This window comes from Leopardus geoffroyi, chromosome B4 (assembly GCF_018350155.1).
Source record: "Leopardus geoffroyi isolate Oge1 chromosome B4, O.geoffroyi_Oge1_pat1.0, whole genome shotgun sequence".
Classification (NCBI taxonomy): Eukaryota; Metazoa; Chordata; class Mammalia; order Carnivora; family Felidae; genus Leopardus; species Leopardus geoffroyi.
Window position 1 is genome coordinate 70,838,894 of NC_059341.1, and position 26,059 is coordinate 70,864,952.

Genomic DNA, 26,059 nt, shown 5'->3' on the forward strand with positions numbered 1-26,059 from the left:
GACAAACCCCACAAAAAACGCCCAACCCCCAAAACACCTTCTATTGTCCCCATTTAGTCAATTAAAACAATTATTTTCACATTTTGCATTTGATGTAATTTTGTTTTGACTTTCTATTATTTGCCTCTTATTCTATGTAGATAAGTTCCTGTTGCCTATGGCCATCTTTGCAAACAGGGAACTCCTCTAAAAGCTTTTGTTTAATCTGGTTAAATAAATTACTAATCATCTTTAAGCAGGGACAAGTCCAAAGTCACCACATGAAGGATAATTCATATATATATATATTTTTTAGCAACAACTTTCTCCCTTTCTTGCCAAACTAGTCAGCAGTCTGGCAGTTTGGTTTTTGCAATGAATCAGAATGTATGTGCCAGGCCATTTGCACCATCTGCTACAGGAGTGTCATCAGAGAGAGGACTGTGGACACCTGGTGGGTTGACGTTGAAATGTCAGCTCGAGGGTAAACACCAGCTCCACTGATGAAAGGCCAAGAAAGCAAAAAGCCTGGAAGGAGAAGAAGCTGCTGGTAACAGCAAAAAAGGCACACCTGTTTCTGAACTGGCAGGAAGGTATGTAGGCATGTGTGTGTGTACATGTGATGTATGTATGTATTTCCAGCATCAGTGACTTTTTAGAATCTTAATGACAATATACATTAAATTCATGGGGAAGGTAAAAGACCATTAAGTAACACTACATGTGTAAGTGCTGGTAAAGGCAACTGACACCATTTGTAGAAAGACCTGCAAAGCCTGAATATATCTATGTTGTCTATGGGTGACCGGGGAGTGAGATTTTCCAACTGCATCCTTTGAGAACAAAGCTTTAATCATGGGCTCACCAAAGCTCTTTGAATTCCCCTCATGGCGTTTATCATCCAATACACTTAATTTTGATTTCTGTTTTTGTTAAGGAACTATTTAATATCCCCCTCCCCAATTTTTTAGATGCCAAATATATGGTTTTATTGTCAGCAACCAGGAATAACTTGAAATGACAACCAGTTCTGTTACATAATAGTTTCACAAAGAATGGCTACAGAGTAATTGCTATCAAATAAAGCTCTCATTTTTATAAATGTCTCTTGATATTGAAGTCCCTTTTGGAAAAACTTCCCTATCCAGCAAGTTTCCTTATTTACGTGTCTATTCTACGGTTCTGTTCTACTAAAAGTGTCTGTTACTTTATGGGAGTCTTCCCAAGGTGCTATTGGGAATCCTGCTTTAATTTTTTTCTAGGCTAAAATTTTAATGGCTATTCAAATTATAAGATAAACATCTGGGGCCGTGATTATCTAACTGTCTTTATGTTAGTATGGACATGTAATCTCTTTCAGAGAAAAATCTTGGTTCTGACTGGGGGACATTCCGTGGCCTATCTCTGTGGGTACCAAAATTTATTTTCAAGTATGCATCACCTTTTAGAACCCTTATTCTAATTTCTAAACCGGCTGAGCCGAACCAGCCATCCAGCTGTGTGCTTCACAGGAATACTGACTACCTGTTCTCTATCTGCTTTCAGGAAATGGAACTCTAGTTTGTATCTTCATTATAATGACCAAATGTATCTTCCCAATTTTAGGGTGATTAAGACACCCAGTAGTTGAAACCAAATGTGGAATACTTAAGGATGCTGGTTTTGATAAACCCCTGGGCATGGTAGGAGAGGAGTTGTGAACCATTTTCCAGTAATGACTTTTGAAGTTGGTTTCCTGTATTTATAGTTCCCTTTAAAAATAACCTGTCTTCTGTGTGTCTTTATCTAGCTTAAATGTACACATGCATCCTTTCTTTTTCTCAAGTGGTACACAGGGAGTAAAGGTCATCATCAGCATCATGTTTGAAGTGATTCTGGACTTGGAGTTCAAGGTTAAAGAGTAGTGCAGACAGTTTTCAAGGTCAAGTCCTCCTAGCCCCTAAGGATCATGTGTTTTTATTCCACCACGCTGCATTATAAGATATTTGTGCATTAGTTCCAATTTGCTCCATTGTTGATAACCAGGGCCAAGAGAAGTTTTGTAGTGGGATCGTCATTGACTTCCCTGGCATCAATTTCAAAAGTTCAGGCTTCATCCCAAGCATTTCTAACTTCTTGTAAGAGTAAACTTGTAACGAGTGTAAATGTAAACCATTTCTTGTGGCTGCCATGCCGTTACAATTTTAGTATACATCTAAAATTCTTATCTCTAATTTTTCCATCTCTCCTCTCTCATCCCTCTCAAACCTGCATCCATTGTCTCTGTGTCTTAGTTCAGGCTGCTACAATTTTTCACATGGAACTTTGAAACTTCCCAGTAGCCTTTCCTCCTGCTCCTTACTATGGCTCTGCAAAACAACAGCTTATGATGTGACCTCTTAAACCTAGATTTCTGCCCTGCATACTGAAATGCCTGCTGTTTCCTAAGCGTAAGATGTGCAAGGCTATTTTGTGTCCCTGATGCTTCTGTCTTCTCTGCTCCAAGCTTCTCATCTGCCTAATGAACTCCTCCCAAGACTCAGCTCAAAAGCTTCCACTTCCGTGAAGCCTTTAATGATTTTCGGGGTTTCTCCTGCTTGCTCTTTTAGCATCTTGTTTATCCTAATTACATCGCTCTAATTATTGGCTAATTGCCTGTCAACGCTGCTGCACTGTGAACATTTGGAAGACAGAGCCTGAGTTAGATTTATCTCTGCAGCCTCAGACCCAGCCCAGTGCTTGGCAGTTAAACGGTGCTTAATGAGGATTTTTTGAATGTGTTGTTCCTGAATGCCTTCTGAAATCTTCAGGAAGTGTTGTTGGCATTTGGGGGAAATATTTTATTGAGTATCTGTGGTGTGTCTTCAGGGGAGATATTTGAACACCACTGGGAACTACCAAAAGGAACTTGACAAATTATCTACTTTATAAATATAACGAAATGCCTTGGAATTGGCACAGTTTCTCCACTCTGATGCTCAGGAGATCAGAGATTTAAATTGCCATTTACATACAGATGATTCCAGTCTAACTGCTGCCCAAAAAGCTCTTCGGAGAGAGCGCCCATACCATGACCTCAGAGTACTTACTAAATATGCCTCGCCGTGTCCTTCCCAGAACCCCCAAACCCTTCCCTCAACACCACAAAGAAGAGTGGATGGGCAACTGCTCAGGAATTACTCTGAAACACTTGCTCTCCCTCACTCTCCCACATCAACAATCACCAGGTCACACTAATTCTCCCTCCTTAATGATACTGCAAACCTGTTCTCTTTGCTCCAGTTAGATAGCCACCCCCATCAGGGGTCTCCATTTTTTTCTCCACAGACAACCCAAAAAGGCGCTGGTTTGTTTTGTCTCCTCCCATCATGGGTTCTCTACAGTGAGCTGAGTGATTTTTCCTGAAGCAAACCTGATCATGCGTTAGTCCCACATAAAGCGTCTGTGGATTCCCATCACCCTCTGCAGAGTCCAAACTCATCAGACTGGCTCCCAAGGTGCTTCACGGTGTGGTACCTACTTCCTTAGCTGAGCTCTGCTCACTGCCGCACCCCCCAGTGCTATAGCCATACTGAAGGACTGCTTTCCCCCCAAAGGGACATATTTTTTGTTTTCAGGTTTTTGAACACAATGTTCTCTTTTTCTAGAACTTTCTGCCTACCTCCTCATTCCCACCTTCAATGTCTTGTTCATCTTTTAGTCCTTAACTTAAACACTATCTCTTTTGGAAGAATTTATTTATTCTCCCAAACTGGGTTACTCCTCCTCCTAAGTGTCCCATGAATACATCATTAGGATTGTTACCACAAGCGCTGTGGTGATCTAATTCACGTTGGTCTCTCTTGCTGGGTTGTGAACTCCATTGGTACAAGGGTGGGTCTTACTCATCATGATAATCCTAGTTTCTAATACAGTGTCTGAACACAGAAGTTGGTCAAGAAATACTTGTCGACTAAGCAAATAATTGTCAATACATAGCCACATAAATACATTGGGCAATTTGCAAATACTTTGGAGATCTGCTCAAAGCTCTTTGTAACCTATACAATCTTGACATTTGTTTCAACCCAGATACGTAGAGCACTAAAAATACCTACTATATTCAGATGTTTTTCTGTTTGCTTATGAAAGGCGAAAGAGCCAGTCCAGTCTAATGAGGAGTGAAAGGGTCTGGGGTGTGCAGCCTGGCCTTATAATATCTGTGAAGGGCATGTATTGTCTTGGCATCTGCCAATTAAAATAATAGGAAAGAGGAAGTAAAACTGGAAGAGAATGCATATGTCTTCTTATGGCAGGAACAAATTATGAATTTAAGACAAAGGAGATTCAGTAGAAAGTGTTTTGACCTTGAATAATAGAAAGTCTGAGAAAAGTTTATGTAGATGGAGAAATAGTACTAACTTTCTCGCCCTAGGTAACTGCTGAGGGCAAAATTTACATGTGATTTCTAATCTGTATATGGATGGTCTCATTTACAGGGTGTCGAAAATCAGCTATCATTATCTACACTGACCTCCTTTGCCTTCTTTTAAGTCTAGGTGCAATTTGTGAAACTTCTCTGAAAATGCCAGGGAGACTAGTTAACAAAAGGACACACACACATGTTGAGTTACCAGCAATGATTAGTCTGTTGTATGGATAATATTTTTAAGCTCTAAAAAAAAAAATAAACTACTTGAAAAAATACTTGTCCCCACAGTAAATGTAGAGAGGAAAGTCAGTTTCTAGAAATGTAGGAAAATGTTTGCAATCCCAGAATTTGTTGATGTTTTGACACTTGCTGGAAGATACTGTGACAGTGGTAAATCTTTTGGAAAATATCACTGTTTCTGTGTGAGGATGATTGTCATCAGGCAGCTTGGTGACTTGTTGTTTCCTGTGTGTATTTCTTGTCACATATACCACGACTTATTCAGTACTCCTTGTCATTCATTTGTATTTATTGAGAACATAGTTAAGGGTCATTAACCCCTGGGTGTATCAAGGTGCCTGTGATGGAGATGCTGCTTGTGAGGAGTCCCTGGACTCAGGGTATAGACACTTACAGTAATAATTACACTTCCACAGGAGGAGTGAAGTGAATAATTCTGCTTGGAGGAGAGAGAGAAGACTTCAGGGCTGAGGTGATGTTTGACTTGTATAAACTCCTTAAACAGGGATTTTCCAGGCTCCTGTTGACAATAGAGGTACAGTGTGGGGAGTGGGATGGGGTTTGAGGAGAACATTCCAGTCACCTGGACTGGTATGGACATGGCAATGTAAAGGCACACATGCTATTCAGGCAAGAGTGGATATTTTGTCAGGGTAGTGGACCGAGATTTTGGAGAGGGAGACAGCGAAGACAAAACTCCAAAAGTGGGCTGTTTTCAAATCTTGAAAAACATGGCATAATAACTTCAAGACATTATCGCCATATTTTACTCATTTCTTTTTTTTTTTTTAATTTTTTTTTTCAACGTTTATTTATTTTTGGGACAGAGAGAGACAGAGCATGAACGGGGGAGGGGCAGAGAGAGAGGGAGACACAGAATTGGAAACAGGCTCCAGGCTCTGAGCCATCAGCCCAGAGCCTGACGCAGGGCTCGAACTCCCGGACCGTGAGATCGTGACCTGGCTGAAGTCGGACGCTTAACTGACTGCGCCACCCAGGCGCCCCATTTCTAAGACACTTTTTAAGATGAACTTTGTGATTCAATCAAAATTGTACACATAAATATATACACATATTCTTTGTTTTGTTTGGTTTTGCAAGACCCTATGCCACGTTTGTCTTTCCTTCCTTCCTTCCTTCCTTCCTTCCTTCCTTCCTTCCTTTCTTTTTTATAGCTTTTATTTTTAATTAAAGTATAGTCGACATATAATAGTATATTAGTTTTAGGTAAACAACAGTGATTCAACAATTACATGCATTATGAATGCTCCCCACAGTAAACATAGTTACCAAGTATCACCATACAAGGCTATTACATATTATTGACCATATTCTCTTTATATACACAAACTCTTTTTTTTAATTTTTAAAAAACATTCCTTTTTGAGAGACAGAGTATGAGTGGGGGATGGGCAGCAAGAAGGGGAGACACAGAATCTGAAGCAGGCTCCAGGCTCTGAGCTGTCAGCACAGAGTCCGACGCAGGGCTCATACTCATGGACCACAAGATCATGACCTGAGCTGAAGTCAGACGTTTAACCAACTAAGCTACCCAGGCACCCCTCTATACACAAACTCTTAAATTAGACAAATAGTTCTACCAGATGTGCTACAAAATCTTATTCATTCACTCATTTATTCATTTGTTTGTCAAACACTAAGATTGCTCTAATGCACCAGATGCTCTACTAAATGCTTTACCAATACTACCTCATTTTAAACAAAACTGAGCAGACTTTTCCTCCTCTCTATATTACATATTAGATTCTTACTCAGTAAGGACAACTATTTTAAGCAATTTTAGTTGTGGGTTTTTTTTTTTTTTGGTGTTTTCTTTATTGTATCTAAATAACAGGCTTAAATTGCCATTTACTGAATTATGTGACCACATTTTGGCATTTCTTTAATTAAAAAAAATTCATTTATTTATTTTGAGAGGGAGCATGTGAGGTGCAAGCAGGGGAGGTATGGAGAGAGAGGGAGAGAGAATCCCATGCAGACTCCATGCTCAGCGTGGATCTCATGACTGTGAGATCATGACCTGAGCTGAAATGAAGAGTTCAAGGTTTAACCAACTAAGCCACTCAGGCGCACACCCCCCCCCCCCCCCCGCCCACACACAGTTTGGATTTTTCATACTTTATATGAAACTGTTTTTGTTTTCCTTCTCCTAAGCTTATAAAATCTCCTCTCTGTTCCTAGTGCTTTAAAATTTCATCATAATGTGTCTTGGTATAATTCTTTTTCATTCTTCATTTTGGGTACTCAATGAACCTTTGCAATCTAGAGACTCATGAATTCTATTCTGGGAAATTATCTTGCATAATTTCCTCTTTTATTTCCTCTTCTCATTCTTTCTGAAACTCCTAATGTTTTGTCGTGGAACTCCTGGACTTTCCTCTCTTTCCTCAATGAGAAGTAGGATAAAGACAAAATAGAGGCTAACAGCGAAAACTCAGGCAGGAAAATGAAATAATGTCATATGGTTGAGTTCATTCTTTTTACACATTAATGATACAAGAGGCCACTTTAAATACATGGTTGTTTAAATAGCTGGCCAACTGTCTAGGAAATACAGCTGCAAGCCTCTAGCTTTCTAGAACATTCTAGAACATGTGCCTATGAAAGACCTACCCTCTAAATCTAGCTTCATGTATCCTATGTGTTTATATAGCAAAAATGATATCTTATATTAGAAATACAAAATCTGGAATTGCTTACTTTGAATTTGCCCAGATAAACATCAGATAGATGAGTACATTAAACTAACAGATTAAGGGCCCAAGTAGGAAGATTACAAATTCTGTCTTAGCGTGACACACTCAGAATTTCTTTTACAATTGGAAAATAGATGGAAGTGGTAAGTCTTCTCCTATTCCTTCCAGAAACTTGTTTTCTAGTGTTACATTTCCTCCCATTAGGCTTTATAGAAAGAAAGCTAGTTCCTCCAAATAAGATAATGATAATAAGATGAGGATAATAAGATAATGATTTGGGATGTTGCCTGTTGGTAGAACCTGCATATAGTTAAAGAAACCAGGGAACTGTCATGAGCTTAAAGAGTATTCTTGAGATAGTTGTAAAGCTTCTTGACAGTCTGAATTTTGGACTGTATTGCTCTTCAGGATCTAGAAGGATAGAGGATTAAAGTTACGTCCAAAGACTAGGGATGAAGTCTGAAGATGCTGGGGACTATGGTACTTTAGTTTTCTTCCTTTCTACCAATGCATTCCCCTAACTAGAATTAATAGTAGGGATAGTAATACTAGCTAAAATGTAGTAAGCATCTACCTGTACTAATTATACAAGTAACTGAGCCGTGTGCTCTTCTCTCTTCCTCTTATATCTCACTTAAATGTCCCAATCATCTTATAAAATGAGTCTAATTTGTTACATTATTTTGCAATTGAGGAAAATAAGAGGCACAGAGAGGTTAAGAGTGTTGGTCCAAGTCACGAAGCTAGGGAAACAGAGACAGAATTTGAACACAGGCAGTCGAACCCCAGAGCCCAATCTCATTCGGCAACTGAGGAATGAAGTTAGTCTTGGAAAGACTAATGAGCTAGCAGAGGATGTACTACCGACTGCTGTGGAGAGGGCCCAGTGCAGACTTATGCATGTGTGGACGAGAGGGTCGCTATAGATGTGTACTCAGATAAGTGGTTCATAGTAGCCACTTACACTGTCTTTAACTGTACCTTCAGAAGTCTAGCTTTTACTAAGACCGTTTAACTAAAATTATTTTCTTGGAGATTAGCAATGCCCCCCCCCCCATACTAGTGATTTAGTATCTGATGGCCTTTGCTCAGTTCTTAGTCTCTTTGACCTGTCTTCCCCACTCAACACATTCCCCCCACTGCCTCTTCTCTGCTGAAGGTCTCTCCATCTCTCTTCTCATTTGCCCTTTTGCTCTTTTTTCTCTTTCTCTCTGTCCTCTCTTGCTTCAGAAAGGAACAAATATCTGTAGTAATACAAAATGATGTAAAAAAAAAATGGTTGAGGAAAATGGGCAATGGGAAAAGTGTAGGAAGGATCATGAAGATCATACCAGGGGTGAGATAATACACAAAGCGTCACATCTAATTGGGAACATTTGTTAGAGTTGGGCCACAGATTTGGATCTAAGTTTCTCAGGAGCTGCATAAAAAGCTTTCACAATTGATTACATGAATCAGTGTCCTTAAGATAAAAACAAATTGGTTTTTCAAGAGGAAGAAACATTTCCTAGAACTAAGACTCAAGAGACATTTACCTGGGAATGTAGTGAATGTTTTCAATAACAATTTGACTGTAAATCCAATAATGGTTTCAAAAAGACTCTTCCTTCAGATTTCTGCATGCCCCCCACCCTCACTTTCTGGTGCCTCTTTTCACTTGTCACCCTTCTTTGTGGCCATATCTAAAATGGCACCTACTCTCATCCCTTTATGTCTCCTTTGTCTTCTTTTTTTTCTGCTCACAAGCTGAGCTTTCTTATAAGTGCCTGGGACAGTGTATGACACACAATGGTATCAGTATTTAGTTGTAAATAAATGAATGGACAAAATGTCATTGATAAGCTCTAGGAGTTTTAAGATTATACTTATAGGAAAGTATCTTGTTTGAGGTAGAGCATGACTGGCCAGTTACTGCAATAGTTGAGTTGGTTAGCATTATGTATCAGGTCAATACAGTAGGTTGAGATTTGGTGCTCAGCAAAATAAGGATTATTCTCAAGTGAAATTGTGAAGAGGGTGACTCCTGTCCTTTTCCATAAGCACAAAATATTGGAGGACCATGCTACTTCCTGAGGTAGGGAAAAATCTGTATACTATCAAGTTGTGAAACAATGGGGACAGGATTGGTTCTCAAAGAGAGGGCCTCTTAGCAGAATCTTGAGTGAGGACCCATAGGGTGCTGTGGGACAAGAGTACATGTGGCAGGGGTGTGGCCCTGATTGAGGTGTTCTTTGGAGACTTCATCCTTTCCTGTTCTTCCTTAAGAAGATAGGAAAAAGATTAGGGAAATCCACCTCAGCTATGTCCATAAAACTTTGTGAGGGAAACTTATGCTCATTATGTAGGGTGAAATGGCCTTCGTTGTGTCCTTAGGTTTTCCACCTAAGTCATGACAAAAAGGTGGCCTCTAGCAGGAGCACATCAGATTCATGTTTAAAAGTCCTATTTGTGATAACTTCCACTTTGGCCAGTTAGGGAAGAAAAAAGGGAAGAAATGTACCTGAATCTGCTAAGAAGGGGGGAAACAAACCTGGAAATAAGGATTTTAGAAGCAGATAAGTTTGTAAGTGGTACAGGCAGTCTGGCTAAGGATCATTTACTTTACTTTCTCCTGTGAGGACTTTCAACATCATTTGCCTTCTTCTTACCAAGGCCTCGCCCTGGAATGTTGCATGAAGGACAAAGTTTTGTTGCTTTCCCGGTTATCATGTCTCCTTGGCTGGTAGAATGCCACTGACCTTCTTTGCTAAAAATACACAGGCAATATATATCAGAGGTAATGGATTTGAAAACACAGTTTTTCTTTTCATTAATTATATTATTTATTTATTTAAAATGTTTTAGTCCAGTCTTACAGAGGCTAGAGGATTCACTGAGGGTGCCAGAGAGGCAGACTTCAGACAGCTAGAGGTATAAGAGGTTAGAGGGTGAAGGTGAGGGTGGGAAAGAAATACCCAAACTTCCAAGTTATGACGGTTAGGGCCCTTTCCGTGCTACCATCCCTTGATGCTCATTATAAAAATATGTTCAAATCGGGAGACAATATAAAAGAAGAAAAAAAAATAAAAGGAAGTTAAAAAAGATTAAAAGGGGCAGTTGGTTGAATGGAGGTTAAAGTTTAAAAAGAGAGAGCAAGGTAAGAAAAATGGAGCTAAAAGGAAATCAAGCGGAAGCTAAAATAGGAGATTTAAAATCCCCACAAAGGTAAAAGGTTATGAGTTTAAAAATACAAAACTCATGATATTTAAAAATAAGAGATAAAATACTATAAGCCAATGAGATAAAAGGTTAAAACATGACTAAAAGCTATAATGGTTTGGGCTAAAAGTCTAACGCCTGTGAGATGAAAAATCTAAAAACAGACCATTCCTTGGGATTAAGGCTTTGGAACAGGAAATCAGAACTAAAGAAGAAAAAAAAAGAAAAAATTAAAATTCAATTAAAATTATAAGGATAAAGTGGATTAGGGAAGCCATTACATATATATATATATATATATATATATATATATATGTTTTAACGTTTATTCATTTTTGAGAGGCAGAGAGAGACAGAATGTGAGCAGGGGAAGGGCAGAGAGCAGGAGATGGAATCTGAAGCAGGCTCCAGGCTCTGAGCTGTCAGCACAGAGACAGACGCAGGGCTGGAACCCATGGACTGGGAGATCATGACCTGAACAGAAGTCGAGGCTCAACTGACTGAGCCACCCAGGTGCCCCTATATATATATTTTTTAATTAACAGAAAAACAAGAGAACTGGTTTGAGGAAGCAGAGTATGTGGTGACATTCTCAGGGCAGCCTGACCTTCCCAGTGGGAGACAGAAGGCTGTGTGGACACTGCACTGATTGTGTCTTTATAGGCGGAGTCCAGGGCAGAGGGTACAGGCTGTCACCACCAACCCCCCCTCCCCCACCCCGCGGAGGTGGGGAGATGATACCCAAAGCAAGAGCTGGCCTGGCTTCCGGAGCATTGTAGGGAAGCACCTTCTCCCTCTATCTTTTTAAAATTCCCCCTCACTTGCTGTCCCTGCTCCGTATTTGTCCTGGCCACCACTTGGCCAGACGGCCAGCCTCCGCCTTCAGCACCTCCTCTCTGATCTTTGCATTGCCTGCTGCCTGCCCTAAGTCTTTTCCCTTCCAATCTCTCTCCACTTTGCAACCAGACTAATCTGAAAACACTGGGTCATGGAATTATATTGTATAAAAACCTTCTGTGCTTATCATTTGAAAGACCAAAGTCCTAAAAGGCTTTGCAAAATCTGGCTTTAATGCACTTTTTCAAATAAGTTAGATATCTTCTCTGTTTGCACTTAAATTCAACCTTGTCTACTACATTACTTATGCTAACCCCCATGATATCTGGAAGTTAAATATTTTCAAGTTTGGAGTTTGATCATGAGATTTGGAGTTATTTCAGGAAAAAGGAATTCTTAATTCCATTTTGTAAACGTCTACAGTAAATTGATACTGATTTTGTTTCGGTTTTTGGTTCTCAGACTAATTAAAGGACAGGGGGGCAAGAGGAGGGGGAAAAAGAAGGAAAGAGAAGAACTAGGATTCCTATGCATGTGTTTCTGGGAAAATTAGATTTTTGTTTTACTGGAATTAATGCTAGAGCTCCCTTCTTAGCTGTTCCCCAGAATGACTTTCTTTCCTGAGTTTAAGGATATATTATCTTTAAAAATGCTTTTTGAGTATTTCTCTACTCAGTTCTGAAAATAAGGGAAATTCAGCTCCTCTCAGTGTTTGAAGGGGAAAAATAAGATTTGGGAAATAAAACGAACCATATTTAAGATTATCCCTATGAGTTTTCTGCCAAAACACCAGATGCTACTGGAAAAAAAAAATATCTGCCACAATTTGCTGTCTGGGAACTGTGCCTGACTCTTAAACAGGGGATAAGGAGAGCGATGTAAAAGAATGAGGTAAATGACAAATCCTACTCCAAATAAACAGTGCTTTTACATAAAAAAAAAAAAAAAAAGGTTCTAGTTAAGACTATTAGGGTTATAGCACTAATTTGCCTTAAAATTCTATTACTTATCAGAAACTATAAGGACACCTTATAACGAAAGCAATATGAATGCTGGCCACTGTCACACTTAGCCATCCTAAAAACGTTTTTTGTATCTCCATAATTAAATGTTCTAGCAATATCATAATTTTCAGACTAGGAGCATTCTAGATTCAGAGCTATTTTCTTATGTTGATTTTTGTTGTCCCTTCAATTTTTGCTTGGGTTTGGATATGTACAAAGCCTTTCATAAGCCAAATCTTCTTTCATTTTCCATATGCATATTTAGATTTCTTCCATCTCCTCTCAGTGAATGAAAGCGCATTAGAAATGGAACTGAACTTTGAGAATTGGAATATGTGTGTAGCTTAAAGTAAGACAATTGAAGCAAACTACAAATGAGAAGCTAGTCCCAACTTAATATTACTTTTGATCATTAAAAAGAGCTCAGGTGACTTGTATCTATTTTCATGCACTCCTGCTAACTGGCTCCGGTCTACAGCTGGAGCAGAAGTTTCCACATTGTGTGACAAGCAGACTTTGCTATACATCTTTAAATTCTCCAGGATTTAAAAGAAACCCAGAAGGAAGATGGATCTAAAATTTCCTGCCTTCTGCTTTTCAAGTTACCCTAGTTTCTACTCAGTCTGAGGTTTGGATTATTCAATAGTTCACCATTTTTTAAAATTTGTCATGGACTGCATGTGTCACCCCCAAATTCATATGTTGAAGTGTTACCCGCCACGGTGGCTATATTTGGAGTAAGGAGGTAATGAAGTTTAAATGAGGTCATGAGGATGAGGCCCTGATCCAATAGGCCTTATGAGAAGAGACATCAGAGTGCTCTTCCCAATCCTCATCATCGCCACCCCCCACCAAATGCCCACGCACTGAGGAAAGGCCATGTGAAGACATAGTGAGATGGTAGCTGTTTATAAGCCAGGAAGAGAGTATTCATCAGAAACTGAACTGGCCAGAAACTTGATGTTAGAATACCCAGTCTATGGTATTTTCTTATGGCAGCCTGAGCGGACTAGTAAAATATTCCTGTTTCTACTGATAACAAAAGAAGAGAAATTAGCTCCAAAAGGATATAGGTTATAGAGGAGGGCAGGGGCCTCATTTATCTTGGTTGATGACTGTATCCTTAGCACTGGAGGAGGGTCTGGCTAATGGCAGGTACTCGGTGTTTATTTTGTCAAATGAATGAAGGAATGAATGAATGGATGAGTAGATAAAACATCTAAGCTTCTCATGATAACTAACTTGATCACTGGTGTAGATTACAAAAGGGAATATTGCATTTCCTCCCTTAAAAATTTTACATGTATGCCTATGTTGTTTATTTCTGATGATTTTGGGGGCAATCCCAACTAAAGGCCAACCTGAGGGTTTGTTTGTTTGTTTGTTTGTTTCTTAAGACCAGATTTTATTTAGATTTCACTAGCATCTCCATTAATGTTCTTTTTATTTCTCCAGGATTCAATTCAACATATGAGATTGCTTTTTTTTTTTTTTTTTTTTTTTGTCATATCTCCCCAGTCTCCTTTGGTCTATGATTTTTGTCCAGGTTTCTCCTTGTTCTTCATGACCTTAAGGAGTACTGGCCAATTATCCTGTATAATGTCCTCAATCTGATAAACATCAGACAAGTCTCATGATTAGATGGGCCATAGAGGTGAAATGCCCTTCTCATCACATGTGAGAAGGGACGTGATATTCGCGTGAAATCACTAATGATGTTAAACTTAAGTTGTACCAAATTATGATTAGTGAATACTTCTGTAATATTTGCAACAATGCTTTTTACCATCTGATTGCACATAGATCTCAATCTTACCTCCCTAAATTCAGAAGTGAAAACTTCTTTCTTTCTATAATGTTAGAGAAAGTAAGATTATATGCACATCTTGGTGTGAGGTCTTATACACAGTCAATATTATTTTTATAGCCTAATCTTTTCCTGTCTGAAGAACCATAGTGAAATATGCTGAATAAATCAATAAGGAAGGGTTTTTCTCTAAGTTTCTTGGTTCAGTTCGAGATCCAGAAAGGGACGTTGATGGCATAGAGCCTGACCTAGCCCTCCCGGTATTAGCGCATTAGGCACCTTATAAAATATAATTTATTTAATGTCCCGCCAGCCATACCACCCTCAAGCGTGATGTCATCAACACATTAAATAAGGACATTTGGGACCTCCAAAAAAAAAAAAGGTTTTGGCAGGTAACCCAGAAGGTAGAATGAGAGTAGCGGTGTGGCCTCACTTTGGTTCCACCTGACTAATGTACTCATGAGTAATCCATAGGGCAGTGTGCTGTGCGCTGATGGGCAAAAATAAAGAGACATAAAACGAGGACTCAAACTACTTCACTCTAAAAAGACTGAGATGTTTCCCTTAGCCTTATATTTTGTGGGAATATTTATGTTGGAATTTATCCAAAGTTGAGTCAAATTAGGTTGAGTCAAGGAGTCTCTGGAGGGTAGAATGCTTGTCTAGGAGGGGTAGTTCCCTTGGCCAGGGTTTTGGCACATGAATGAACACTTTGCTCCCAACAAGGTCTTTAACTTGCCCAGCTTCACTCTTGAATTGGGCCCATTGTGCCTCAGTAAACTCTTGAAATTTTATTGGCTGTTCATATTTTACTCTCTGTCTTGGGATATAATTTAATGCATCCACAGTCACAATGCAATCAAGGAGCGCCTGTGACTCAGAAAGTGAGAGGTAACTGTAGATAACATTTCTGGCAGGAAAGAAAATTTCTGGATTAACGTTATTTTGACCATGAATGTTGACTCAAACTATGATTTCAAAAAGAACCTTTTTTTTTGAAATGTCTTTTTCTACTTCACTCATGTTGAATGCATGTTGTGTGAAAACCATCATGGTAGATCTAAAAGGGTATAGAGAGAAATAAAAGATGGCCCTGCCTTCACATAATATATTGTTAAACAGAAATAAAATCTGTAATCAATCAATAGTAAAATCCAGAATATTAAAAGGAATAAAAGTATAGCACGAGATTTGAAGAAGCTGTTGACATTATTAAAATACAAGGAGGTATGTAAATTGGGTGGCCATTTCACTTTATTAAGAGGTAAGGGCATGCCCGGGTGAAGCAGCTTGTATTTAGTCACCTATAAGCATTTCTGAGTCTCATAGATAAAACTTCACGCTTGCCCCTGAGGTTTTGTTGTGGGAATATTATCTCACCAAATTAGAAGGCAACCTTAGACCTTTCAGCTGTGTAACTTGGCAGTTCTTACTACTGCACCCACATTCCTTGGCAGAAAAAGGCTCCCAAGAATTCTGAGTTCCTAACCTCTAAGTTTTCTTGGTAGTATGTCATCAACCACACCTATAGTCACCTTCTTCATTCCTTTAGCATTCCATTAAGCTGTGCATGAGCAGTCATCTACCCAACACACATACATACCTGTGTTTCCAAGTTTTAAATGATATATAATGATAAATATTGGGAGGCTTATAGAGAAAAAAATGTGCCAACATTGTATTGGTTTTCATTATTTGTTATTCTTTTTTTTTTAATTTTTTTTAATGTTTATTTATTTTTGAGACAGAGAGAGATAGAGCATGAACAGGGGAGGGTCAGAGAGAGAGGGAGACACAGAATCTGAAACAGGCTCCAGGCTCCGAGCTGTCAACACAGAGCCCGATGCGGGGCTCGAACCCATGGACCACGAGATCATGACCTGGGCCGAAGTCGGATGCTCCACCGACTGAACCACCCAGGCGCCCCTCATTATTTGTTATTCTGATGTGTCTTTTCTAATCTGTGGCTCTCCTTTAAGTAGATCCTATTTTGAAATGTGCTATCTGGTGATGAGGACCCCCCATTTCTGGTTTCCAGGGATGGCATTGTTTCCCAGTGTAATCACACCTTTTTTCTTTACTTCTTTCTTATTCATGCATTCATTCATTCATCCTTTCACTCATTCATTTTTTGGTGAGAGAGAGATGGATGAGGGGTCATTTTTATATCTTCTCAGCAATGTATTTCAAATAATTACATTTTATTCAATGTATAGGTTTTTACTGTTAAAGGGCTTTTCAAAATATCTAGTTCAAAGTGGTAGTTCTCTCTAGAAACTCTAGCGGAGGGAAATGGAATAAATGCGTATGATTGTATATCATTTCTTTCAGCTTTATCTCCTGTTCTCCCCATGAAACACTCTTTGCAATGAATGAGTTGCTGCAATTGGTTCACTGATATACTATCTCTAATCATTAGAGAATGCATGGAATTCTGTTAGGTTCTCTTCTGTACTTTCTGCAGCACCATTTCTTCCCCCTCCACCTCCCCACTAGCAACTTTGAATTGCTGGGAGGTTTTAGTCATTCTCGTGGAACTAGGAAACGTGGCTTGGACCTCCCCTGAGAGAGCAGCAGAAATCAGGCCTCCTCTGCCTGTTCTCCAGACAGGTATCCAATGGACTTGGCCTCATGAAAGACCTTGGAAGTAAGTGTCATGGTGGAGCCTGAGCTGATACAGTGTTCTCAGGGCCAGAGATAGAATTGGAGTATGATCAGAACAGCCAAAAGTGTCAGATGAGATACAGAAGTAATGATGATGAGGTGGTAATAAACACAAAAGCAACTTGTATCAGTGCTTACGATCTGTCAGGCATTGTTTTAAGCATTTTATTTATTTGAACCACTTAATGCTCACCACATCTCTATGGCGGGGGGGGGGGGGGGGGGGGCGGGTACCGTGCTTTTCTCCAGTTTATATTGTTTATACAACTTGCCTAAAGTCATCCGGTTAGCAAGTGGAAGATCCGGGCCTTGAGTCCTTATTCTAAATCCCATGCTCTATCTCACCAAATCGCCTGAAATGGCTAACTGAATGGCCTATGTTCTTAAGCCCACACAGTTATCTATCTAGATATTTGAAAGGAGATAAACTGCAGTTTTGTGTTACACTGACAATAAGTGATTAGTTACATGTAGGCCTTTTTATGTATTTACTTAGTGAATTAATAGGGTTCTTTTTTTTTTTTTTTTTTTTTTTTTTTTGGAGAGTAAGGGTAAGAATAAGAGTAGGTTGTGTCTTTTTTTGTGTTTAGGACAAGAAATGGGAAATACATCAACTATCGACTTAACTACATTGAATTAAACTTTGGTCCTTACATTCCTTCCCATCATTTGTGTCCATCTGGTGTCTGTCACTTGGTAAATGAGTAAACAAGAAAACGCGTTTATTTCCTTGCTTTTATATCTATCCATGTTCAACTTCTAACATTCAACAAACATTTCTTTCTCTTTTCATTATTCCCTATGTGCCAGTTGCTATATTAGGGTCTGGGATGACAATACTGAACAGGGCAAATAAGGTCACTGGGCCGTGGTGTTTTAAGATCTGGTGGAGGTTATGGGGCACCTGGGTGGCTCAGTTGGTTACGTGTCTGACTTCAACTCAGGTCTTGCAGTTCATGAGTTTGAGCCCCACCTTGGGCTTTGTGCCAACAGCTCAGAGCCTGGAGCCTGCTTCAGATTCCATGTTCCCTTTCTGCCCCTCCCCTGCTCAACTCTGTCTCTGTTTCTCTCTCAAAAATAAATTAACATTAAAAAAAATCTAGCAGAGGTCATAGACAAGTAAGTATGTAAGTACAACTGGATGAGATAGAAGAGATATCTCAGTCTTCTACCCATAGATACCTAGTTATCTTGAGATTTGGCTTTTAAAGTCAAAACTCTGAACAATAACAAATAACCTCCTCCTCCCCCCCAGTAATATAGATACCAGATAAAGTTCAAAAAATTATGGCTGCTGATCTATGAAATTTTGTAATGATTATTCTCTGGCACGGTGAGATTTTACATAATGAAAAGCATTAATGGGAGAAAAGCTGTAATTTTAACATCCCCAAGTATTTAATTTAAGAAGATGGTGGCAAATTGGAATAGCATTAAATGAATCCCACAAATATTTGTTGAAAGAAAAAAAGGCAAAATTGACTACAGAGCTCTTCCGTCTTGCTCCTTAGCTGAGCAACGTTTGAACTACTGTTTGTAATTTGCCTAATATCATTCCTCATGTTAATGATTGTTCTGCTAGATCTCAATAGTTTTTCAGGTTTTATTTTTCGTTGCAAAGAATTCAGCAGTTCTCTTCTTTGTTCTGTTTTAGGAACATCTGTTGCAAAGGTAGTGTTGAGTTTATTTGAAACTAACAGCTGCCCAGTAGCCTGTTAAGAGAAAGAGCCTAGGTGAAATTTCCCTGCAGATTCCTTTCTAAAAGGGCTAGTTTCTAAAAATTTACCTTTAATTACATTTAAATTATGTGATATGAAGGGTATGGGAAGGGCAACAATTGTCCCTGTTTAGCATGATGGATCAGTGTTTGTGTTTATGATAATCCCAATGTATTTAATCCAAATATTTAGATATTTAAAGACTACATAAGAAAAGAAAAGTTACAATGTAAGAGGCCAGCTGGCCTACCTGGCTCTTGGCTAATGCTTTCCAAGTGAAGCACCACTGCCCAGACTCTGCAAGTTTCTTTGACAAATTCCCAACTCATGTCTGCCTACAAATCACATTAAAATAAATTTGAATGGTACAACAATCTGAGTCGTTGAATGGAGCTTTCTTTTCAGAACTAAGCAAACAAAAGCTACTACTAAAACAACCATTAAAAAGAAAACCACAATGGGGCACCTGGGTGGCGCAGTCGGTTAAGCGTCCGACTTCAGCCAGGTCACGATCTCGCGGTCCGTGAGTTCGAGCCCCGCGTCGGGCTCTGGGCTGATGGCTCAGAGCCTGGAGCCTGTTTCTGATTCTGTGTCTCCCTCTCTCTCTGCCCCTCCCCCATTCATGCTCTGTCTCTCTCTGTCCCAAAAAAAATAAATAAATGTTGAAAAAAAAAAAATTATATAAAAAAAAAAAAAAGAAAACCACAAAACTATTACCAGACTGGATTCTACAAATCTTGGGGCCTCTGATGCCCAACTCAGCAATTCTAGCTAATTCAGCAAAGAACATTCATGAAATGTTTGCTAAGTGTCCTCTGGATACTTGCAATAAGACAGCAACAATGCACTCTTTAAAGGTTGCATTTGTAGAATTGTTAACTGAATAGGACTTAAGTTTATATAGCTAAACCTTTACATGGAGTCCATTGTGAACCTTAGCTTCTAGACACATCATGTCTTACTCAACACAACAGCCTTGTGAGGTGAGGATTATTGCTAACCTCAGGTTGTAAAGGAGGAATGGTAGTTGAATAATTCATTTAAAGCCGTGTAGCAAACAGATGGATAGAGTCTAAGGTCACTGAGCTAGCAAATGACAGGACTGGGACAGACATAATCCTCTCTAGTTCAAATTTCCATCTGCCCTTACTACAGTTGAGGACTCCTCTTTTAGGTATCTACCTTTGGGGAGTGCAAAAGTAGTGAAGATATTAGGGGCAGAACTCAAGACACAGAAACACTGGTTAATTCTGTGTCAGTATGCTGGTTCTCTCTAGTTCATTCCCTAAAAGTGAGGCCTTCTCCTTCTCCCTTTCTTTCTCTTGCCTCTTTATCCCTTGGTCCCCATGTTGTTTATTCCTACTGTGTAAGAATATGGGTAACTCTACCTAAGTGCTCACCAGAGTCCAAACTGTCTATGTATCACAGGGCAAGAAAAACTAAAAAAAAAAAAAAAAGTTAGATAAGAGGGAGTGTGTAGAGATCAAATTATACCACTAAAAACTCAAAGCCAAGTTTGTTTTTTCTTTGCTATTCCAATAATGTAGCTGTAAAGAATCATTGAGTGATGGCATATTAGAGTTGGAAAGAACCATAGATGTAATCAAGTCAATGTCGTCTCTGTAGAGGGGAAGGAAATGTGTTCTAGAGAGTGGGGGTAGCATCTAAGTCCACAAAACCAGCAAGTGGCAGATCTGGGACTTTGTCATGGGAACACTCATGTTCAGTATATGCTTCCTCCCTTGAATCCATGTAATGGAAGTCTCTTTCCAGCATGCAGAGTGACTGCTTGGCTTATCTCCAAGCACAAGATTCTGTATCATGCTGGGTGAGGCAGGGTAAATTGCCTTTAAGATCTTGAATTCTGGACTCACATAGACCAGGGTCCATATTTCAACTCTACAACTTGCTGTGTCAGTTAAGGCATGTAACTTATCCTCTTTAAGACTCTGTTTCCATATCTATGACAAGCGATGGTATGTCATACCTCCTGTGGTTGTTGAGAGGATTAAAGGAAATAATATTTAATATTCATAGACTATGCTTGCTCTGCGTTGTGTTTGGTACTAAATATTTTATATTTATCATTTCATGTAATACTTTTAATTTGTGCTAAGTGCTTTGACCATAAAGTAGTAAATGTGTCTATCTATCTATCTATCTATCTATCCACAGTTGGGTGTTTGTGTGTGTGTGTGTAGGTGTGTGTGCACGCAAACACATACCCATACACATATTAGTTAGGAATGTGGTACACACACACACACACACATCCCAGCCCCAGTGCAGGTCAGGAATTTCATTTAAGCCTTGACTACACCGACTTGAATAAATAGCAGTGTCCTGTGGCAGGCACTCCCATGCCCTTGTACTTGTTCCATGAAGCTACCAAGGCTCACACTCTTTCTGTGTTTCTGCCCTGCCAAAACCTTAGTAGAAGGCTTCCACTCTCAAGGTCACAGGATAGCTGCTCAGCCATACCCCATCTGTGCTTCAGGCTGTCGAAGCAGGAAGGAGGAGAGTAAGGAGCAGAAGGGCAAAGCATGCTATCCTGGAAATGTTGCCCAATGATATATAAGTGCTTCTGCTTACATATCGTTAACACCTCTATCTACAAGAAAAGCTGGGAATGGTAGTCTTCATTTGGGCATATTCATCCCCAAGCGTATGAGATGAGAAATTAACCTGCAGTTTCTGCCACATCTTTGTCAAGATTCTGTACAACCTCCAATTTATTGAGAAGCATATGTGTGTGTATACAAATATATACTGTTATAATAGTATTTTGTGTATTAATAATAATTAATACGTATTTTATATATACTGTATATTCACACATTTACATTTTATTGTGAAGAAAACATGGCTGCTTGTCACATAGAGCACTGTGGTCTTAGTAATGTGGAGAAATCAGGAATGCAAATATGATTTTCATATCATCCTAGTGAATTGGTGCCTGGGGTTTGGGGCAGAACTCAAACAAAAGAAAACCATCACAGAAACAAAATGATTTGTTATGGGCTGGAGTAACTGAAGGAAGATTCAGAAAGGAGTATAACAGCAGAGAAGAGGCAAATCAGCTAAAAATGTGGTCAAAGGGATAGTTATGGAAGGATATTCACCTAGGTACAGAGAAATTGTGTAGGAAAGAGCCATATCTGTAAGTGGGAGATCTGGAGGGCACTCTTGCTCAAGAAGTTAGAAAGATGTTTGAGGCCTAGTCTCACCTAACCTTGAGTTTAACAGATGGAAAAACCAAAGAGATGGCCTCCTCATTGATGGGACAAGAGGCAAAAAGAGAAAGAGAGATAGAAAGATTTCCAGTTTATATTTGGGATAGGAGGAAGGTTTGGACTAGAAAGGAAATGTAATAGCTTGCAATAAGTTGCTCCAAGTTGAACCGAGTAATGAATCTGTGTACTTACATTTAATGGCATATGATAAAATAAATTTCCAACCCTCACTGCCTCCCTGAGCTTGGATTTTCTTCCACACTCCTTACTGAGCAGGACGATTGGGCAAAGACAAACAGCAAAGGGCCACAGAGCTAAGTTTGAAGTCGTAGAAGAGAATCTCCTGAGGCATTGGCTGAGAACCATAGGAAGTTACTTGTGGTAGAAATTTTCCGGAATTTTTCTCTTCTAAGATACTCTGAGCTCATTTCGTCATAGACCTTCATGACTTGACGAATAACATATTGACTAGTTCTTGCAGTTTAATAAAGAGCAGCATGAAATCTTCTGGGAACATCAATTCCTTGTTAGTTGTGTTTGAGGCCAAGAATGCCTAGCACATAGTAAGCACTCAATAAAAATATAATTGCATTTATAAATTAAACAAAGTGAATGAATATCTAGGGAGTACTTAGTGTGGCTCCAGTAAATGGCAGTATGGTTATAATATGTGTAATTCAGCTAGTGTTAGTGCTGAAAAAAATTAGCTTGCCTAAAGTACAACTTGAGTTTTAATTCTTTTTTTTCAACGTTCATTTTTGGGACAGAGAGAGACAGAGCATGAACGGGGGAGGGGCAGAGAGAGAGGGAGACACAGAATCGGAAACAGGCTCCAGGCTCTGAGCCATCAGCCCAGAGCCCGACGCGGGGCTCGAACTCACGGACCGCGAGATCGTGACCTGGCTGAAGTCGGACACCTAACCAACTGCGCCACCCAGGCGCCCCGAGTTTTAATTTTTTACTATTTGGTTGAAATCATCATGAATGGACTATTTCCATGCAGTGAAAAAGTTCTTTGGAGGAATAGCAATAAAAATTGTTTTAAAGCATGTTTATTTCCTATTAACATGTCTTGGAATCATATCACTTTACTCAAATCTACAATTAGAGAAGATTAGAAAATCATTCCCTGCCCCACCAAAAACATGTCTCAAACATATTAAATTATTTCTAATATTTTCTTGATATTCATAACAGACTGGCCAAACGTTTTGGCCAAAAGTTTCTAAGTTAGGTTTTCTTCTCTGTTCCCCCATTTTTTTTTAAGCCTTATAGAAATGAGTCTGGTTAGCTCAAAATCTTTCCAACTTCGTTTATCTGATGCTAGTGTTTATTCATTTGATAAGGGTATGGTCTTACTATGTTCAAAGCAGTGATCTGATTCCTTCTCTCCCGGAGCTTTTGGTCTACCAGAAAATGTTTTTATTTTTTTAATTTTAAACTGTCAGTTAAAAGACGGTGCTATTCGTTGATGTACGTGCTGAAATACTGTGATGCAATGCTATAATGACGATTGGCACAGGGTCCTCTGGCAATATAGGGAGGCAGATTTGTGTCATTTTTAAAAGCTTAAACTTGGATTTTGAAATCTGTAGCTAAGTTTTCTAATCTTCTTATGCCCCTCACTGGCTGTGTAATATTTGGCAAATTACCTTATCTCTCAGAGCCTCAAGTGCCTCACTTGTGAAATGAAGCTAATAGTAGTACTCATCTCAAAAGGTGTTGTGAGGACTTAATGAGATACATTTATAATGAAATCAGTTAGAATAAAATAAAACTGCTTAGCATCATGCTAAGTTCTAGCATTGTCTCTCACCAATCTCGTCTTTCCTCCCCTCTCCCTCCCTCCCTTCGTATCATTTGCACTTTCTCCAGGTCCTGAAGTATGCCTAAGCTTTCTCTGCCCCAGGACCTCAGCACATGCTAGTTCCTTGTCTGAACTGCTCCATCACTTCAACTTACACCATTAATGATGACTCATCCTTGAGATTTTGGTCCAAATACCTTTTTTTCTCATCCCAAAGTGTAAAGGAATCACTTTGCTGCCTTCTCCCCTAACTGCCTATCATTTCCTTACACAGAATTCGTCATAATTTGTAATTATACATTCTATTGTATCTATACATTTTTTATTCCTTATTAGACAGGAGCTCAAGGAGGGTAAGGATCATGTATCATTTGAGGTCATTACCATAAACTCAGTTCGGGACAGATCTTGGCCCACAGGATGTACTTTAAATATTTGATATTTAATGAACAAACAAATGGATGGAAACATGACTTTCCATGGAAGGCATTAACATTGTGTTTTTGGCTCTTTGTAAGGGTCTTTGAAATGCCAAATTTTATCATTTCAAAGAGCAGGCATCTGATTTAAATTGTGGGAGAAGTCAGAAAAGTATTCTTAGAGGAGATGACAATGAAGATGAATTTTGACATCAAATTTTATATTTCCCTTTACACAACGCATATTTTCAGGCTGCATCAGTAAGTTTTATGGAAATCCTGAGGAACTTTAGAGAAAAAAATGACTAGTCACTTCACATTGGAAATTATTTAACATAGTTTCTTTTGATGTGTTCAAAGCATTGCTTCACATTATTATTTCTGTGTCAGAGGTGGAGAATTATATAACAAAAATCAAAAGTTAAGTCAGGCTATGGGATAGAACTTCTGGAAGAGATGAAGGCCTAGAAGGCAGAGGGCAACATAGCAAAATTTAAAGCCTACAGGTCAAGGAGACTATTACTGAATTCCTAGCAAATTACATATTTGGCAGCTACAGGCCACAAGCTGGAGCTGATATGCCCAAAAGGGGCATGCAGGAAAAGGGAGTGGCCCAATTCAAGCAGTCTGGACCCCCCAAGTGAAACTCACTAGAGCCTCATTAGGAATCAGGATGTTTCTGTCTTGGTGGGCCTTAGCCTTCATTCCGTGGACTGAAATGACCTCCAGTAGGTCAAAATAAGACTCTGATAAAGTCTAAAGTGTTACAAGGTGCTCATAGTCTTAACCAAGGAATATTTTTCAGAAAATACAGAAGATTTCGGATTTGAATGTCTATTTATGAAGTTTTGCCAGAGACTATCATTCTAGTACATACTCTGACATTTCAACTCTGCCAGTCTAAGCTCATTTACAGAACTTAACCAAAGTTGCTGAAGTATTGAACATCTGTTTTCCCTGAAATGAATGGAAGGCAGAATGATTAGAACTTTTTGGGAAACTCATCAAAGTTTACAACAGGAAGAAAAGGTTTTTGATTTAAAAAAAAAATTTTTTTTTCAACGTTTATTTATTTTTGGGACAGGGAGAGACAGAGCATGAATGGGGGAGGGGCAGAGAGAGAGGGAGACACAGAATCGGAAACAGGCTCCAGGCTCTGAGCCATCAGCCCAGAGCCTGACGCGGGGCTCGAACTCAGGGACCGTGAGATCGTGACCTGGCTGAAGTCCGACGCTTAACCGACTGCGCCACCCAGGCGCCCCATGGTTTTTGATTTTAAAAAGTTTTTTTTTTTAATTAATTTATTTTTATTCTGCCTCGGTCTCTGGCCCCTAAAGTAAACAACTCTCAGAAAAGATGACAACAGAGACTATCCAGTTTCTGTTGTCTCGGCTTTGACAGGAGTGGCCCGGACCATCTGAATCACTGGGTTCAGTGTCATTCTTGAAATGAATACTGTTGCTTTTTCCTGCCTGACATACCAGGCTTGGAGATTGAGGCTATGACTCCTCTGAGTTATTTAGTGTTTATTATAGGCCAAACTGTAAACCCAGCTCTAAGAATGTAAGGACAATAAAACAAGATCACTTCCTACGAGGAACTCTAATGCATTGAGTAGGGAGAAATTCCAATGGTTTGTTGCAGTATGGTAAGTACTCTGTGATAGGCCTACCTTCTATAGAATTCTGAGAGAGAGAGAGAGAGAGAGTAAGGCCATTAGATCATTTATTTATGGGGCAACTACTCAAGGCAAAACCTTAGCCTGTAACTGGGGAAGGGAAACACTGAATAAGAAGTTACTTTTCCTCCGGGAACTCTACATGCTCCTATGAGAGGAAAACACACAGATAAATGACTCAAATAATGTATAATGAAATCTGTTATAGGTTCTTTAAAATAACAGAAGAAAATGCTCTGTGTCTGAGAGGACATCTATTTCAAACATTATTATGGACTAGAAATTCTAAAATCCTCCCATACTTAAAAATTCTCATTAAAATATTTTAATATATGTATATTTAATATTTATTTATTTTTTGGGAG

The 26,059-nt window shown here is 39.2% G+C and overlaps 1 long non-coding RNA gene across 1 annotated transcript in view; it reads left to right on the top strand.

The window, feature by feature from the left end:
- Nucleotides 1–294: 294 nt before the first annotated feature.
- Nucleotides 295–26,059, top strand: part of LOC123590647 — a 102,400-nt gene continuing 76,635 nt past the window's right edge. The window contains exon 1 of the long non-coding RNA XR_006708895.1: nt 295–572. This is a non-coding gene — a long non-coding RNA (uncharacterized LOC123590647). The remainder of the gene's footprint in view (nt 573–26,059) is intronic.